Raw genomic sequence first — 19,951 nt, 5'->3', positions numbered from 1 at the left:
GAATCAACAACAGAACTAACAATTATTGCTAAATGTGTGACTGAATCATATAATAACTTAATAATCGTCTAGCTGACTACGTCTTGTATTATTATTATTATTTTTTCTAAAATCCTGTCAAATGTGCACAAACTACTAGCTACTACTAAATATTGTAGAAACATAATTTTCTGTAAAGTTGCTTTGTAACGATTTATTTTGTAAAAAGCGCTATACAAATAAACTTGAATTGAATTGAATTGAATTGACTGTTTGCATCAGTCAGCCCCAAAATTCTCATAAACGGCACAGCCCGTATGAATATAGCTCGTTAAACGTAGAACGAACTTGCATTGGTCTTTTTGTGTGTGTGTGCTGTGCTTCTCTCGCCGACAGAGAATCAGGATGTTCCAGGCATCCAGTCCAGCAGTCCACGGGGGCCACCTCTCGACATGGTTGAAAGCAGTAACGACCCCCTTCCTGCCCAAGGACGCCAGTAACCTGCAGCACCCAGAGCAACTAGACACCGAGCTAGATGAACTGATGGCACGCGATCCAAACCAAAGCGACTACTACAGAGAACTCTCCAGGATCTTCGGAAGCCTAGTTCACATTCTCGTCGCCCAGGCACGGCTCAGTGAACGGAGCAACATCGCGGAGGAGGCCTGGAAGGACGAGGCCCCAACCCAGAGTCATCTTGATCAGCTCCTCCTCGAGACCCAGAACCACCTCAAGAAAGAGGATGACACAGATCCAGAGCTACAGAAAGGAGTTGAAAGACTTCACAATGCCCTGCAAGATCTTCGCCTCGACACAGATCAAAGAGAACAGCTGGAGAGAGAAGCCAGAAAAGACCTCAACAAAAAACTCCAGCAAGGTGGCGCTCTCCTAAAAAGAGCAGAGACTGAACTGAAAGAAAGAGACTATAAAACCTGGGCCTGCAAAACACACTTGCAAGCGGCCCGAGCTAAATTCAACAAGCTTACTCTGCAGAGAGACAAGCTCCAAGATGAACTTTACACTGTTCACACAGAACTGAGACAATTTCACAGATTACAGAGTGGCTGGATCGGAGAAACGCACACCACAAAAATTTCTCCCGGGCCGCCACTCCAACCATTTCAGCCAAGAACCCAGAGCTGGAAAAGGGGGTGTAACAAGAACCAGCTTACAAGAACATCTGTCAACAACGGAGGGAAGAGAACCCTTCCAGAGAACGCATGTCACTAAACCCTGCACTGCTCACAGAGAACTTCACAAGCTAGCCAGAAGCATCTCTACATTCAATCCAGATCCTGCAGGAGGACATGACGTTCATGCTTCTTTACAAGCCATTGACTTTCATTTGCAAACTGTCGCTAACGTGACAGATGTGAACACATTGTACCTGTTAAAAATCACGTCCAGCCGTAATGTGCATTGCTTTCTGGATCGTCAACCAGAGACTGTCAAAGCGTACTACCAGCAACTGCTACAGACTTTGATTCTTGAATTCTCTGATCCAAACTCAGACCATGGGATCCTTATTGCTATGGACCTCAAACAGGGCCGATTTGAAAACCCACAGACTTTCTGTAGTCAGCTACGAAACACCTACTTCGGAGCATGCAACGAACCAGGTATGGAACAGGATTTCAACTTAAAAACTCTGTTCCTCCTAAACCTACATGCCAGTTGGAGTTTTCATCTCAGAGTCCCAGCGTGTCCCCGTAACAGGATTACACAAGAGTTACGGAACTTAGCCCACAAAGCTTGCACCAAGCAAAAGACTATTTGTGAAAAGACTGTGAAATACCCCAAAGTCTCTGTCTCTGAGCACTGCTTGGAGTTAACCCTAGATGGCGCCCTACAACACCACAGTCACAGACATTTTTACAGAGAGTCAATACCATTCCAAGCCAGCAGAGGGCAACACAGTGCAGCCACGTCTGAGACAGCAGAGATCCTGAGGGTGCTGAAAGTGCTTCTTCACATGAAAACTCACAAGGAAGATGAGCCAAGCACCCAGAACACTGCCTGTCATCTACAGACCACAGAGCTAACTGTTACAGCTAACTGAACGAGACAGCACAGGTCCTCACACCAGGTACCACAAACACAAGGTACCAGAAAATGCTGTTTTGACTACCTGCCTTCGCAGCGAGCTACACAAGACCGGTCCTCACCAACCACCGATCGTCACACCTGCCCTGATGCCAACATTCCTGGGCAGCCTTGTCAAAAAGGGGGTGGGCCGAAAAGGAGTCAACAGGGAAGACCTGATCGACACAGGATTAAACCTGATGGTGATCTCATCTTACCTTTTCAAAAGACTCCAATTTGAAGCTAAGAGACAAGATCAAACTCTTACACCTCAAACTTATGAACTGAATGTACAGGTGTACAGACAGGATGACATCCAGTTTGAACAGGTTGTTTCCATTCACCTGACATTCGTTCCGATGAGTCTAATACATCCCATGTATGTCCCAACAATGAACACTCATACATTGCTCATCGACAAAGACCTGCTAGAACACTTTGACCCTTTTCTGAACTTCAAACAGCTAAAAGACTTTGCTCAAGTGCGAGAACCTCTTTCTCTCCAGCCACACAGGTTGCTAGAGCCAGACTGTCAGGTCGCAGAGGTCACGGGAACTCCCACAGAGCCAGACGGTCAGGTCACAGAGGTCACGGGAACCCCAGCAGCCAGCCATGAGTACAACGCCCTAACAACAGGCCCAAGTTCAAGCCTCTGTACCTTAGTCAACAAACAGGGTACGGTGGTACCAGCTTACACCAAAGGGGTCGCTGTTCGGCTCAACCTGCAAGGTGGTCAAACCTTACACCACACGCTGGGTTTCTTCCAATCCTCACCTGAATGTGTGGAACTCGGACTCACACTTGCAAACAACAAGCATGTCAAACACCAACACCTGTTCCAGCAATGTGATAACATCACAAAAACACACAATGTGATCGTGTACTGGAAGAAGGTAAAAGGACACTCGAAGTTACCAAGTCTAGACGAGGACTTTAAAGATCACACTGACACCCTTGCCAAAACTGGCACACTAAACAACATTCTGTGGTCACTCCCAACCCACCCGCCCACATTCAAGGTTGAAGTGATTACACACAGCACAAGAACTTTACTAGCTAAACTGTCTACCTCAGAATCACTTACGCTGGCTCCGTTGTCTACACAAACCAACATAGCGGACATGCGTGCTTCTGAAAACTCGATAGTGACTTTGCTTTACCCCCTCTCAGACCCCTCCATCCACCCTGGCAACCAGTCTACTGTCACTGGCAACCAAAGCCCCAGACCACTGCATGATACACAAACCATGCTGCGTGCACAGAACAATATTGTGGGTTGTGCACCGTCTGACATCACAATGCCAGGGCGTGTAATGCCACGGAGCAAAAGGGGGATAAGGCAAATATATTTCCATGACGCAGCATGTGCTGCACCACGCAGCACCAGAGCCACTGACAAAACACTGAAGCAAGCGTCATGCCAGCAGCAAGATGTGGCAAAACATGGGCGAGGGCAAGCTAAACCCAGTCGCCGCCCACTAAGCAAAGAGGCTGCCCTGTCCAACCAAAGACAGCCCTCGTTTGTTTCTTTCTCCCCTTTCTTTCTTTCTCTCTCTCCCTATTATCTGTACCAGGATGCTGCTGTGGTTTGCTGTGCCGTGCTGTCAGCCAAAGAGAGGACAGCTGCCACCGAGAAAACCGCTGAGACTCCTGACTACTGATGACAGGGCACACTACCCCAGCACTGTAACCGAATACAGCTGTACAAGGTTCCGATAGAGAGAGGACTCCCTCACTCACACTGAGGCTGATGTCAAACACCTGTTCAGCCAACATGAGAAAGTGACGGTTACACAAATGGAGTTAGGTGGACACCACCACCGCTCCAAACAGTTCCCGGGAGCTTTGCTTAGAGCCGCTGCTGCCGCCAGAATGTTTAACATTGTTATGTCCAGTGTCAATGCAGCGAACCAGACTGTAAACTCCTTGAAACCACTGTTTACTGTCTTCCAGAAGGACTTTACCCAGACTCAGCTGTTAACAGCATTAACAACAGCCATGCTGTGGGAGGTTAGCTCCTCCAATGACAGCCTAACCACGAGTAAAACCCCACCGTACATGATACCTTTAAGCCTTGTGTTAACTGTGCTGTCTTACGCCATCACCATGCCAGCTGACCTGCTACAAATACACCTGGCCAACTCTCTGGATAGCGCCTTCCTACGGCACGTAAACCCCAAACAGAGAGAAGTGAACGTGCTCCTGAACCAACTCATCAGCGAGTCAAACCAAGTCTACAGACCTAAAGACATTGTCAGTGTCAGGATGTGGAAGAGCAACACCCACACCAAAACACACATTCCAAATGTGGTGGCCTACCACGACAGCGACACACAGCTGTACCTGGCTCCAAACATGCACATGTGTACTTTAACCAAAGACATTCATTATCTCTGCCTTAGCAAACCCTTCCTCAGACACAACTCTGAAGGAATCTGCGAGCTGCAACCCTGGGTCAGCGATACGCGCTGCCCTGCCGAAGCCAAGCCTCGTACACAAGTCACAGAAACGCAAGCAGAGATTGTGGGTAACAGATGGCTCGTCAACACTCCTGCTGGACCAAGTACTGAAAGGTACCACCCAACACATTGACATTACTCCTGTCGATACAGCCCTCCAAGCACTGTCTCGACAGCCCATTCTGAACCAGTCATCTGCGGTCCTAGCCTGGACTGCTGCCGACACTGCACGGGGCATCTCCACTGTCAGTGGTCCCGCCCTGACTCTTGGCGTGACCTTCATCCTATACAGGATACTCAACGAGATGAAAACCTCTACAGCCAAACTCACGACAACTGTGGCTGGAGGTCTCCGATGGAATCCCCGGAAAAGGGATGCAAAGTCAAAGACAATACCGAACCTCACCAAGCTGAATCGTCAGCTTCAGGAACCACCTGTCATCATGACCCACCTGCTGCATGACCATCACGATTCACCTGTCATCTGCCCATCCTGATGATTGCCGTCCGATGATGTCCACACAGGGACTTCATCTGACGAAAGGGGGAAGTGTGTAACGGATATGCAGATCATCGATTCATGTGTTTAATTCAGATTTTCCAAATGAAACTCTTTTTGCACCAAGTGCCCGGCCTGGCGCCAGCCTGGCTGGACTTAAATTATTTACGATGCCCATGCGAGCTTCAAAGAAGAAATGAAAACCCCCAACCCAAATTCATTCCAACACTGGAGACAAAGGAAACCTTTCGTATAAGTTCCTTACTTTCATTTTATTATTAATATGTATTTTAATTATGTTTATGGATTGCATAAAATGGTTAATCCTTGTTATGTGAAGAGTATAAGTTGCAAGCTCATACTTTAGGAAATGTCTCTCCTCACTTTAACCTTCTCAAAGAGAGCCATGTTTCTGCAACCCCCACTTTTGCAGGTTGTAAAAGTTTACGACCACACAGGACAGGAGAGAAGCCAAATCGCTGGCTTCTTTTGAACAATGCATTCTATGGAATGTATTCATTAACTTTCTGTTTTTATGTTTTATAAATGTATTACGTATTCTCTTTTGGTACATTTAGATGTTTCCCAACATCTGCAGTGTTATCATGTGTTAAGCAAATCTTTAAATGTGTAATTCGATCTAAAAATTAGATCTTTGATCATATATATATTATGTTTAGTCTTGTTCTAATCGTCATGCTCTGACAGACCCATTTATCTAGAGCAAAGTAATGGAAAAATGTATGTAATCTGAAGTACGAACTGATAGAAATATCCCTGATGGAATCGGACAAGCACTAGATCACTGGGGGGTTGCCTCCACAGAGACAAAGGAACTTTTCCCTCCGCTTCAGATCGCGGACATTCATTGGATGCTCCCTCGAAAATGGGCGTGAACTATTTCAAGCTATAAGAATTGACCAAACAAGGTCCACTCTCTCTTCTTACGCTGACTCCCTTCCCTCCTGCATCGACCAACGTTGCTTCCGCACGGCCTCAGGCCGTGCTCATAGCGCAAGCCCCCGCTCAGCACAGGGGCTGAGAGGAAAAGCCATTTTAATGGCTCCTTTGGAAGCTTTCGTTTTCGTTCTTTTCTTTTCTTTTTTTTTACTAAGTTTATTCAACTATTCGCCTCTCCACGCAAGGAAGACGAATTCTGGAACAATGTTTGTTGAACCTTTCAAATACTGCGCGAGGACAGAACAAAGGACCACGTGCTCCACGCTCACGCCAAGAGCCAGCGCAGCGTGCACGCGCGTCACATGGCCTCCGTTTCATGGCACATGGCTGTTTCAACGGAAACAGCGCGCAAAGCTCACAAGCTCGACGCCGATCTCACGCCACGCTCACATTGGACACTTTTGCAAGTATCACTTTCTCTATGGAGATTTAAATGCTGCTTTAAAGTGTTGTTATGATCTGATTTGTTGTTGGCTTCCCAAAAGTTACTCACTATGATTTTCATACCTGAGCTCCTTATGTGATCTCATTCTATTTTCTCTCTCTCTCTCTCTCTTTTATTTGGATTCGTTATGTATTGTATAAAGCTTACTGTTTGTATTGTCGTACGCATATTTACTCTGTGTGATTTGTAGTTTGATGTATTACTAGTTTAATTATTAAAAACCCATATACTGACGATTGGCTTGGACTCCACCCCACTCACATTACGAGTCACTGAGATGTCTGATCTATAGCTACAAGCTCTAAATTTAGAAACTAAATTTATCATAAGGATAGGATAATATTTTCATGGCCAGAGAATACTTTTCCTTGAATTATAAGGCGTGATAACTTTATTGAAAATTGATAGGTCTACAGTGGTTTGCTGGACATACCACGGTTTGATTTGCAGTAATTTACAGTAAGAGATATCACAATAATTGATATGAAGAATGTAATATTGACATATTAATGAGTAAGTTACAGTGCCCTGTGATTATTTATTGTTATAGGCAATTGAGCTATTTTTCATAATCAATCAAATTTAATGTAACTGTCATCTGAGATATAAATTAATCATATTCCTGATTAATTATTCAAATTCCCTATATATCATTTGAGTTAATTACTATGTAAAACTCATTGTTGTTACAATGTATTAACATAAAACAAGCCTGAAACCAATTCGAACCATTCTAACAATGAGTTCTACCATTACAGAAAATGTATGTTAACACCACAGTAAGATATAACTATGTATGTGTGATTGACCAACTTATCAGATTTACAACATATTATTACAAGTCCCTGCTTACCTAGTTTACAATGAAACTAAAAAATATAGGCATGATCTAACAATCATATTTAGAGAAAATCAACAGCAGAACAGAGTATGAAGAGTCAATACAGAAATACAGAAAAGTATTCAATACAGATAAGTTGAGCGGATGTCAATCACCTTTATCTGGGGCTCTAGTTGTCCTGGTCTCCACTGTCTTTCAGGGATGTAGAGGTCCTTTCTAGGTGCTGATCCACCGTCTGGTCTGGATACGTACTGGATCCGGGTGACTGCAGTGACCCTCTGATCTGGATACATACTGGATCTGGTGGCTACGGTAACCTCGGAACAAAAGAGAAACAGACAAATTTTAGCGTAGATGCCATTCTTCTAATGATGTAGCAAGTACATAGGGTGTTATGTGAAGTGTTTCCGGTTCCGGTTTACCTAATTAATGCAGCCTAAAAATCCTTTAATGGATTTGGATATTAAAAGCATATTAGTATGTTATGTGTATGCCAGGTTAAAGAGATGGGTCTTTAATCTAGATTTAAACTGCAAGAGTGTGTCTGCCTCCCGAACAATGTTAGGTAGGTTATTCCAGAGTTTAGGCGCCAAATAGGAAAAGGACCTGCCGCCCACAGTTGATTTTGATATTCTAGGTATTATCAAATTGCCTGAGTTTTGAGAACGTAGCGGATGTAGAGGAGTATAATGTAAAAGGAGCTTATTCAAATACTGAGGTGCTAAACCATTCAGGGCTTTATAAGTAATAAGCAATATTTTAAAATCTATACGATGTTTGGTAGGGAGCCAGTGCAGCGATGACAGGACCGGGCTAATATGGTCATACTTCCTGGTTCTAGTAAGAACTCTTGCTGCTGCATTTTGGACTAGCTGTAGTTTGTTTACTAAGTGTGCAGAACAACCACCCAAAAAAGCATTACAATAATCTAACCTTGAAGTCATAAATGCATGGATTAACATTTCTGCATTTGACATTGAGAGTATAGGCCGTAATTTAGATATATTTTTGAGATGGAAAAATGCAGTTTTACAAATGCTAGAAACGTGGCTTTCTAAGGAAAGATTGCGATCAAATAGCACACCTAGGTTCCTAACTTATGACGAAGAATTGACAGAGCAACCGTCAAGTCTTAAACAGTGTTCTAGGTTATTACAAGCAGAGTTTTTAGGTCCTATAATTAACACCTCTGTTTTGTCTGAATTTAGCAGTAAGAAATTACTCGTCATCCAATTTTTTATATCGACTATGCATTCCATTAGTTTTTCAAATTGGTGTGTTTCACCGGGCCGCGAGGAAATATAGAGCTGAGTATCATCAGCATAACAGTGAAAGCTAACACCATGTTTCCTGATGATATCTCCCAAGGGTAACATATAAAGCGTGAAGAGTAGCGGCCCTAGTACTGAGCCTTGAGGTACTCCATACTGCACTTGTGATCAATATGATATATCTTCATTCACTGCTACGAACTGATGGCGGTCATATAAATATGATTTAAACCATGCTAATGCACTTCCACTGATGCCAACAAAGCGTTCAAGTCTATGCAAAAGAATGCTGTGGTCAATTGTGTCAAACGCAGCACTAAGATCCAAAAAAACTAATAGAGAGATACACCCATGATCAGATGATAAGAGCAGATCATTTGTAACTCTAAGGAGAGCAGTCTCAGTACTATGATACGGTCTAAATCCTGACTGGAAATCCTCACATATATCATTTTTCTCTAAGAAGGAATATAATTGTGAGGATACCACCTTTTCTAGTATCTTGGACAGAAAAGGGAGATTCGAGATTGGTCTATAATTAACTAGTTATTTGGGGTCAAGTTGTGGTTTTTTTATGAGAGGCTTAATAACAGCCAGTTTGAAAGTTTTGGGGACATATCCCAATGACAATGAGGAATTAATAATAGTCAAAAGAGGACCTATGACTTCTGGAAGCACCTCTTTTAGGAGCTTAGATGGTATAGGGTCTAACATACATGTTGTTGGTTTAGATGATTTAACAAGTTTATACAATTCTTCCTCTCCTATAGTAGAGAATCAATCAATCAATCACCTTTATTTATATAGTGCTTTAAACAAAATACATTGCGTCAAAGCATTGAACAACATTCATTTGGAAAACAGTGTCTCAATAATGCAAAATGGTAGTTAAAGGCAGTTCATCATTGAATTCAGTTATGTCATCTCTGTTCAGTTTAAATAGTGTCTGTTTTTATTTGCAATCAAGTCAATGATATCGCTGTAGATGAAGTGACCCCAACTAAGCAAGCCAGAGGCAACAGCGGCAAGGAACCGAAACTCCATCGGTGACAGAATGGAGAAAAAAATCTTGGGAGAAACCAGGCTCAGTTTGGAGGCCAGTTCTCCTCTGACCAGACGAAACCAGTAGTTCAATTCCAGGCTGCAGCAAAGTCAGATTGTGCAGAAGAATCATCTGTTTCCTGTGGTCTTGTCCTGGTGGTCCTCTGAGACAAGGTCTTTACAGGGGATCTGTATCTGGGGCTCTAGTTGTCCTGGTCTCTGCTGTCTTTCAGGGCAGTAGAGGTCCTTTCTAGGTGCTGATCCACCATCTGGTCTGGATACGTACTGGATCCGGGTGACTGCAGTGACCCTCTGATCTGGACACAGACTGGATCTGGTGGCCACGGTGACCTCGGAACAAGAGAGAAACAGACAAATATTAGCGTAGATGCCATTCTTCTAATAATGTAGAAAGTACGGTGTTATGTGAAGTGTTTCCGCTTCCGGTTTACCTAATTAATGCAGCCTAAAAATCCTTTAACGGATTTGGATATTAAAAGCATATTAGTATGTTATGTGTATGCCAGGTTAAAGAGATGGGTCTTTAATCTAGAATTAATGGGTGAATGAGTGGAACTGTCAAGCAATACGAAATACCTCTAGTTTTGTTTTCCTCCAGCTGCGCTCCATTTTTCGGGCTGCTCTCTTTAGGGTGCGAGCATGCTCATTATACCATGGTGTCAAACTGTTTTCCTTAACCTTCCTTGAGCGTAAAGGAGCAACTGTATTTAAAGTGCTAGAAAAGAGAGAGTCCATAGTTTCTGTTACATCATCAAGTTGTTCTGAGGTTTTGGATATGCTAAGGAATTTGGATACATCAGATAACTTAAAAAGCAGTCTTTTGTGGTAGAAGTGATGGTTCTTCAATACTTGTAACAAGAAGTAGAATTTACAATTTTGGCTATATGAAGTTTGCACAGAACTAAATAATGATCTGAGTTATCATCACTTGGCTGAATAATTTCAACACTATCAACATCAATTCCATGTGACAGTATTAAATCTAGAGTATGATTTCAACAATGAGTAGGTCCTGAAACATGTTGTCTAACACCAATAGAGTTCAGAATGTCTGTAAATGCTGATCCCAATGCATCTTTTTAATTATCCACATGGATATTAAAATCACCAACTTTTAAAACTTTATCTGCAGCCAGAACTAACTCGGATTTAAAATCACCAAACTCAGATGTGACAGAAGAAACTTGAAATACACTATAGCATGTATAAAGACAGCCTTCATGCTTTCAATGTGGAACTAGCCACAGCTAGGCAGAACTTATTCTCAAACCTTATAACTTAAACAATACTCAAACATTCATACAACAATAGCAACATTTTGGAAGAAATCGTACAGCACCTTAAATCATCATCCAGCCATCTTGGCACGCTTCACACATCTTTTTTTCAAAAGTGCGTTTAACTGTTTAGAATTAGATGACTTAGAAGTGGTGAATGCCTCACTTCTTTCAGGGACTTTTCCAAATTTGTTGAAACTACAGTTGTTAAACCCCTTCTGAAAAAGAGCAGTCTTGATAACGCCATATTGACCAACTATGACCAATATCAAATCTTACTTGTACAGGCAGGACTATTTTTAATAAAAAAAGGTAGTTTTTAATCAGCCGAAAAGCTACTTAATTTCAAATGGATTCCGGGAACATCTGGTTTCCGACCGCATCACAGCACAAAGACAGAGCTCATTAAGATAATAAATTATATTAGCTTAAATTCTGATTCTGGCAAAATATCTGTGCTGATACTACTAGATCGGAGTGCTGCGTTTGAGACTGGAAAACGGCTTTCTCGGGTGGTAATCAATTGGTTCAGATCATACTAAGAAGGGAGAGGTTATTATGTGGGTATAGGAGAGCATAAGACTAACAGGATGTCCATGACATGAGGAGTCCCACAAGGCTCCGCTCTTGTTTATCCTGTATATGCTCTCACTAGGGCAAATAATGAGAAAGAACCAAATTGCCTATTACAGCTTTACAGATGTTACCATGGTAAATCTAGACATGTCACCAAATGACTACGGCCCCACTGACTCCCTCTGCGGATGCATTGATGAAATCAACAATTGGATTAGCCAAAACATTCTTCGGTTAAACAAGGAGAAAACTGAAGTCGTTTCATTTGGAAACAAAGATTTATTTCTCAAGACATATGCATACCTTGACTTGACCTTAATTCAAGAATCTTGGCATGATTCTGGAGTCAGAGTAATTTTTTTCTGTTTAGACGTGCATTTACTGAATGAAATGAGCACTATGCTACGTCCGAACTGGTCGTACAGAATCTTATCAATAACCATTTTCTGTTCTCAACTGTTTTAATTCATTTTAAAAGTGTTCTTTTTTTACATTTTATTTTTATTCCTTGTTTTACTGTTGTGATTATTATTATTATTTTAATGATTATTCCACTTCCATTTATCTAAAGTGAATTACCATTTTGTATGAAATGTGCTATACAAATAAACTAGCCTTGCCCTGCCCTGCCTAACATTCCGGGTCACCCTAAATACCGGTCACGCTCAATGAGATGAAGACATACCTCTTTGGGTCATAAAGCACCCTGTCTAACACACCACACATTCTCTCTAGAATGGATTCATGATTCAAGATGAAGACAGACTGAATATTCAGATAGCAGACAGATATCAGACTGTTTGACTCTTTCTTAAGACAATTAAGACAAAGACAAGTGTCTGATTTCAAGAACACACAACCGAATCCTAATGCTATTTTGTGAAATAACACAACAACGGCTGATCCATTGCAAAAATGTCAAGTCTATTTTATAATAGTTTTATCATATTATTCTTGAATAAAATTGTTTAGTCTAAATATGTTTTAACAAATCTTTTATCTTTTTATTTTTATTATTATATATATTTGTAAATGTCTTTATAAATCGCATTAATATTCTACACAGTTTATAACATATATAACATTTTATATTTATATTTTAAGGCATCATATGTTTAACGGTTCCACTTTGTCTGTTCCGCTTTTATTTTGAAAAGCGACGTTTTCTTCTTCGGATGTTTTTTTTTTTTTGTGACGCTAAACTTCCGCTATTCTCTCGTCACAATGGCAGATGGGAGTTTTGCTTACTCAAACATGTTCTGAGGGCAGAAATGAAAATGATTGGTTTACAGATTCAACCAATGAAATTGAAGCAGAGGCGGAGTCAGGAAATTTGAACGTGTGGAAGGAATACTTCAGACAGATACATTACTGACGCTTCGTGGGAGGCATTTATTGCAAGGTAAGTTCATTTACCATATATTCTCATGAAAAAAATGAAAATCTCTAACATTTTAGATTTAATTAGACACAGCATTATTAACATAAAAGATAATTAGCAAACAAAGATACACAGAACAAATAAGCATGCATTTTCACTTGACTGCTTCATCAGTTAATTGCAGCAAAGCTGGTTATGAGGTAACTGGAGTAAAACATGCTTTTCCAATGTTTCCATGCTGTCTGTGAAACTGAAATGAGCTAAAAAAGTACTCATTCGTATCTCCTTGACATTACATCAGTCAGTTAGCGTTAGCATTAGCATTAGCACTGCTATCAGGGCAGTACTCGATATAACTGTTATTTTTAATGAACTGTGTGCTGCTTTTAGGGCAGGAAAACTCCATATTCATATTGCTAGTATTTTACTAAACTATGTGCTGCTTTCAGGGCAGGAGTATTCAATATTCATATTTCTGTTAATTTTAGTGCATTTTGTGCTGCACTCAGGGCAGAAGTACTCAATATTCATATTAATATTATTTTACTAAAATATGTGCTGCTCTCAGGGCACGAGTACTCAATATTCATATTACTGTTATGTTTAGTGTAAGGTACTGCTCTCAGGGTAGGAGTACTCAATATTCATATTACTATTATTTTACTAAACTATGTGCTGCTCTCAGGGCAGAAGTACTCAATATTCATATTACTATTATTTTGCTAAAATATGTGCTACTCTCAGGGCACGAGTAATCAATATTCATATTACTGTTATTTTTAGTGTATTATGTGCTAATCTCAGGTCACGAGTAATCAATATTCATATTACTGTTATTTTTAGTGTATTATGTGCTGTTCTCAGGGCAGAAGTACTCAATATTCATAATACTGTTATTTTACTAAACTATGTGCTGCTCTCAGGTGTAACAACGAGTTTTACAGAATAATTAACTCAAATGATAAATAGGGAATTTGAATAATTAATCAGGAATATGATTAATTTATATCTCAGATGACAGTTACATTAAATTTGATTGATTATGAAAAATAGCTCAATTGCCTATACCAATAAATAATCACAGGGCATTGTAATTTACTCATTAATATGTCAATATTCCATTCTTCATATCAATTGTTGTGATATCTCTTACTGTAAATTACTGCAAATCAAACTGACTATCAATTTCCAATAAAGTTATCACTTATAATTCAAGGAAAAATATTCTCTGGCCATGAAAACATTATCCTATCCTTATGATAAATTTAGTTTCTAAATTTAAAGCTTGTAGCTAAAGATCAGACATCTCAGTGACTCGTAATGTAAGTGGGGTGGAGTCCAAGCCAATCGTGAGTATATGGGTTTTTAATAAATCAACTAGTAATACATCAAACTACAAATCACACAGAGTAAATATGCGTACGACACTACAAACAGTAAGCTTTATACAAGACATAACGGAATCCAAATAAAAGAGAGAGAGAGAAAATAGAATGAGATCACATGAGGAGCTCAGGTATGGAAATCATAGTCAGTAACTTTTGGAAGCCAACAACAATCAGATCATAGCAACAATTTAAAGCAGCATTTAAATCTCCATAGAGAAAGATACTTGCATGGCCCAGTGTGCGTGGCCTGAGATCGGCGTCGCGCGTGTGAGCTTTGCGCGCTGTTCCTTTTGAAAACAGCGTGCGTGTGCACGCTGCGCTGGATCTTGGCGTGAGCGTGGAGCACGTGGTCCTTTGTTCTGTCCTCGCACGGTATTTGAAAGGTTCAACAAACAATGTTCCAAAATTCGTCTTCCTTGTGTGGAGAGGCGAATAGTTGAATAAACTTAGTAAAGAAAAGAAAAGAAACAACAAAAACGAAAGTTTCCAAAGGAGCCATTAAAATGGCTTTTTCTCTCAGCCCCTGTGCTGAGGGGGGGCTGCGCGGAAGCAACGTTGGTCGCACAGGAGAGCAGGGAGTCAGCATAAGAAGACCCACAGAAGAGTGAGCGCGGCCCGAGACCGCGCCGAGGGACTCGCTCAGGAGAGCAGCGTGTCCGAGAACGGAGAAGGAGAAGAAGAGAGGGCGGACCTTGTTCGGTCGACTTTTATAGATTGAGATGATTCACGCCCCTTTTCGAGGGAACACCCAATGTACGGAGGGAGGGAAAAGTTCTTTTGTCTCTGTGGAGACAACCCCCTGATGATTTAGGGCTTCTCCGAATTCATTGGGGAGTTCTAGCAAGTTCGTAATTCCAGATTACATTCATTTTTCATTATTTTGCTCTAGATAAATGGGTCTGTCAGAGCATGACGATTAGAACGATACTAAACATAATACATATAAATGATCAAAACATGAAGTTACATTCAAATGCAGAAGTACACACATTTAAAGATTTGATTAACACATGATAACACTGTAGATAGTCCCAATTTATATGGGAAACCTCTAATGCACCGCAAAAACAATAATATACACATTAAGACTAGATTTGAGTACATTTTACCATTCTTTTGTAAGGATTAGGTTTCCTGTCCTGTGTAGTCCTGTGTGGTCGTAAAATGTTACGAGCTGCAAGAGTGGGGGGTTGCAGCACATGGCTTTCTTTGAGAAAGTTGGTGAGAAACAATTCCAATTTATACGCTAGTAAAATTATAATCCTTGCATAACAAGGATTAACCATTGTACCCACAAACATATTCAAAATACATATTATTAATAAAATGATGACAGTAAGGAACTTCTACGAAAGGTTTCTTTTTGTGTATGTTGGAATGTGGTTGGTTTAGTGTCTCCTTTGAGGCTTGCCCACGTGACTCTGGAATTTCTTGTCGTAAATAACTGTCACTCAAGGCAGGATGTGGCCGACTTCAGGGCGGCCCAAAATGGTGAATTATGTAAAAAACGAAGGTCCTTGTTTACTCACGTTCTGGTCTTTTGAGTTCCGAATGTGTTAAGAGTCAGGATTCACTAGTATGGAACAGATGGCTGAAATACCATCAGCTCATTAGTGTTACACAGGGAACAAGTACTCAATATTCATATTACTGTTATTTTAATAAAATATGTGCTGCTTTCAGGGCAGGAGTACTCAATATTCATATTACTGTTATTTTTAGTGCATTATGTGCTGCACTCAGGGCAGAAGTACTCTATTCATATTACTATTATTTCACTGATCTATGTGCTGCTCTCAGGGCAGGAATACTCAGTATTCATATCACTGTTATTTTAATAAACGGTGCACTGTTCTCAGGGCAGGAGTACTTAATATTCATATTACAGTTATTTTTACTGTTCTATGAGCTGCTCTCAGCATAGGAGTACTCTATATTCATACTACTGTTTTTTTGTGTATTATATTCTGCTCTGGGGCAGAAGTACTCAATGTTCATATTACTGTTATTTTTATTTTTACTGAGCTGCTCTCAGGTCAGGAGTATGTGATATTCATAGTTTTAAGAATAATCAGTTTTTTTTAATTATTTCATTTATAAATCAATAGAAAAGTTCTGCATTATTGAATGATTTTTTATTTTGTTTTCCAGTTACCTGGAGGAGCTGGCAGAAACAGTACAAATCAAAGTTCCACCTGATAAAAGCACATAATAGCCAAGGGTATTCGAAGGGTAATTGGTTCTCATGGGGACGTTAGTGATTATCAACATTTACAGGGGTTAGTCTGTGATTTTATTGCCATCTGAATCCAGAATGTCATTATTTTTTCTCCCACAATCCCCATGAAAATCTCCAGCCGAATCCCAAGGTCGTGTTAATTTAATCGCTGTCCAAATCCACATCTCTGAGATTAAATCATTTCAAAATTATCAGTTTAAAACCGTTTTCACCACTGTTTAACACCACATACTAATATATATATATATATATATATATATATATATATATATATATATATATATATATCATCGTTATTTTAATAAACGATGCACTGCTCTCAGGGCAGAAGTACTTAATATTCATATTACAGTTATTTTTACTGATCACAGGGCAGGAGTACTCAATATTCATATTACAGTTATTTTTACTGTTCTATGAGCTCTACTATTTTTGTTGAAATACTAAAATGTTTACGAGAATACTTTTTCAGTGATTGGATGCTTATTAAGAACAAAAAGACCAGAAAAGCACGTAAACATTTGAAATGGGTCATTATTATGGCAGTAACAGGTATGCAACACAAATTTTAAATATTTATAGGCCTACAATTACACACTTAAAAATGCAAATAAAGTAGCTTTGTTTGCCTCATGTAAATAAGAGGTTGCATTTACTTATTAATGCTAATCTCCACATTTTTAATAACACCATCATTTTGAGAGATAAAATTTAAGAAAACCATTTCAGCTATATTGGGTCTATTTTCCTTATAAACCAGAGATTTAAATAAATAATAAATATTATATTATATTTAAATCTATTATTCCAAAAGTATGACATTTTATTTAGAGCAGACAACCATGCAACTGGCAATGTCTGCAGTGCGTTCCTAGGTTCACACATCTGTCTTCTCCACTGTGAATAAATCATCAAATCCATGAGTTATCACTGAGGTGTCATGTAAATAATTATTTATATATGTTCATATGAATAACAATTGCCATCTGAATTGTGAGAGAAGTCCTGAGTTGAATTGGTGATACATAAACGTGATTTCAAAAGTTCCGGGTGTCAATCTTTGTGCAACCACTTAATGTTCTCATAGGCTGTTGCAGAGAAATTAAGCCCTGTAATTCTAAAAATAACCAATATATATATATATATATATATATATATATATATATATATATATATATATATATATATATATATATATATATATATATATATATATATAGTGCTGTAAATGTTGTTTCATTCAATGTATGTTGTACAGATTATTTGTGTAAGAACAAAATGAAATGTTGATTGAAAATAATCAGTTTACAGGTCAAATATTACAATAAAATAATCAAATATAATTAAGACTTCTTTCCTTTTTTAAATAATTACAATTACAAACAAATCCAGTGAATTAAATGCATGTACAATACACAAGAAGATTTCGCTGCAAAAGGTAGGTGCATCATTAAACTGCTGTAGTTTGAACATGCTCCCTTTAAACCAGGCCCTAGGTCTTCTTGCAAGATATCTTCTCAAAGCCAGTTTCAAGTCTCCAGAAGTGTTTGCAACGTCTTCCTGCATTTGAAATGCATAAAGAGTCTGGTTTCAATTTACACTGATGATTATGAAAAAATAAGTAGAAATATAAAAACAAAAACATTATTTTACCCTAAGTTTTAGTTTTGGACATTGAATGAACTTCATGAACATCCTCATTTTCATATATTTCCTGGACCAATTTCAGGTCCCACTTTATATTAGGTGGCCTTAACTACTGTGTACTTACATTAAAGAATAAGTACAATGTACTTATTGTGTTCATATTGTATTGTAAAACACTTTTGCTGCTATTGAGGTGGGATGGGGTAAGGTTAGGGAGAGGGTTGCAGGTATGGGTAAGTTTAAGGGTGGGTTAAGGTGTAAAGTATGGGTCAACAGTGTAATTATAAATGTAATTACAGAAATTAGATACAGATGTAATTACATGTCATTTAAAAAAAAAATATAAGTACAATGTAAAACATGTATGTACATAATAAGTACAATGTACTAAATTATTAATTAAAATGTAAGTACATAGTAGTTAAGGCCACTTAATATAAAGTGGGTCCCAATTTCTTGTGTGGAGCAAACTTGCAAACCAGGAACATTACATATATGAACAACTCACTGTCCAGCATCCGAAATTCAGCAATGTAAGCAAACATAATTACTAGTAAAATGATAAAAATCACATTTCAACTCCCTCAAAATTGACAATTTCTTAATTACACATAATACATCCTTAAACCCTGCCATTTCTACAGCCTACTGTACTCTGTTTGGCCTCAGCTATAACTACAATGATTGAGGGCAGATTAGAGTAGTAGACGTTTGAAGGACAGTCGATGACGTCCATAGGCTGCCATTATGCAAACAAACCTTACAGGTAACTGGTAACATAAAATGAGATTGGAGTTTCTGAAACTCATTTCAGCACAGTAGTTCAGAATCAGTTTTCTTACTTTTCAGAGACAAAACTTTATTTGTTGTGCAATTTCATCTGTAAACCTTTGCAGACCTTTATACATTTACAAACAGCTAAATTGCAATTCATGAAAAATTATATTTGAGGGGAAAATAATATGGGCACTTATATCAGCAATAATATGGGCACAAATATCAGCAAGATTCTCAAATAAGACTAGAGGAGCTTACAAAGAAGTCCAGAAATGTCCTTTCTCCAAGAAGGGACCACTGAAGACTTCTGCCTTTTCCAAGAATGTTATTCTGCAAAGAGAAGACAAACGACATGACACAGTCACAGCTGTAATAAAAACAAATGAATGGGCCCTGAGTCCAGCACATAGTTTAGTAAAATAATAGTTATATGAATATAAACAATCCTGAGAGCAGGATATAATACAATAAAAATAACAGTAATATGAATATTGAGTACTCCTGCCCTGAGAGCTGCATATAGTTTAGTAAAAGAAAAAATAATATGAATATTGAGTACTCCTGCCCTGAGAGCAGCGCATAGATTATTAAAATAATAATAATCTAAATAATTAGTATTCCTGCCCTGAGAGCAGGGCATAGATTATTCAAATAACAGTAATGTGAATATTGAGTATTCCTGACCTTAGAGCAGTGCATAGATAATTAAAATAATAGTAATATGAATATTGAGTATTCCTGCCCCTGGGGCAGCACATAGTTTAGTAAAATAAAAGTAATATGAATATTGAGTGCTCCTGCCCAGAGAGCAGTGCATAGAAAATTAAAATAATAGTAATATGAATATTGAGTATTCCTGCCCAGAGAGCAGCACATAGTTTAGTAAAATAATAGTAATATGAATATGGAGTACCCCTGCCCTGAGAGTAGCTCATAGTTTAGTAAAATAACAGTAATATGAATATAGAGTACTCCTGCCCTGAGAGCAGCACATAATACAATATTGAATACTCCTGCCCTGAGAGCAGCTCATAGTTTAGTAAAATAATAGTGATATGAATATTGAGT

Source organism: Carassius auratus, unplaced genomic scaffold (assembly GCF_003368295.1).
Source record: "Carassius auratus strain Wakin unplaced genomic scaffold, ASM336829v1 scaf_tig00003336, whole genome shotgun sequence".
NCBI lineage: Eukaryota > Metazoa > Chordata > Actinopteri > Cypriniformes > Cyprinidae > Carassius > Carassius auratus.
Note: the sequence above shows the minus strand (reverse complement) of the source record.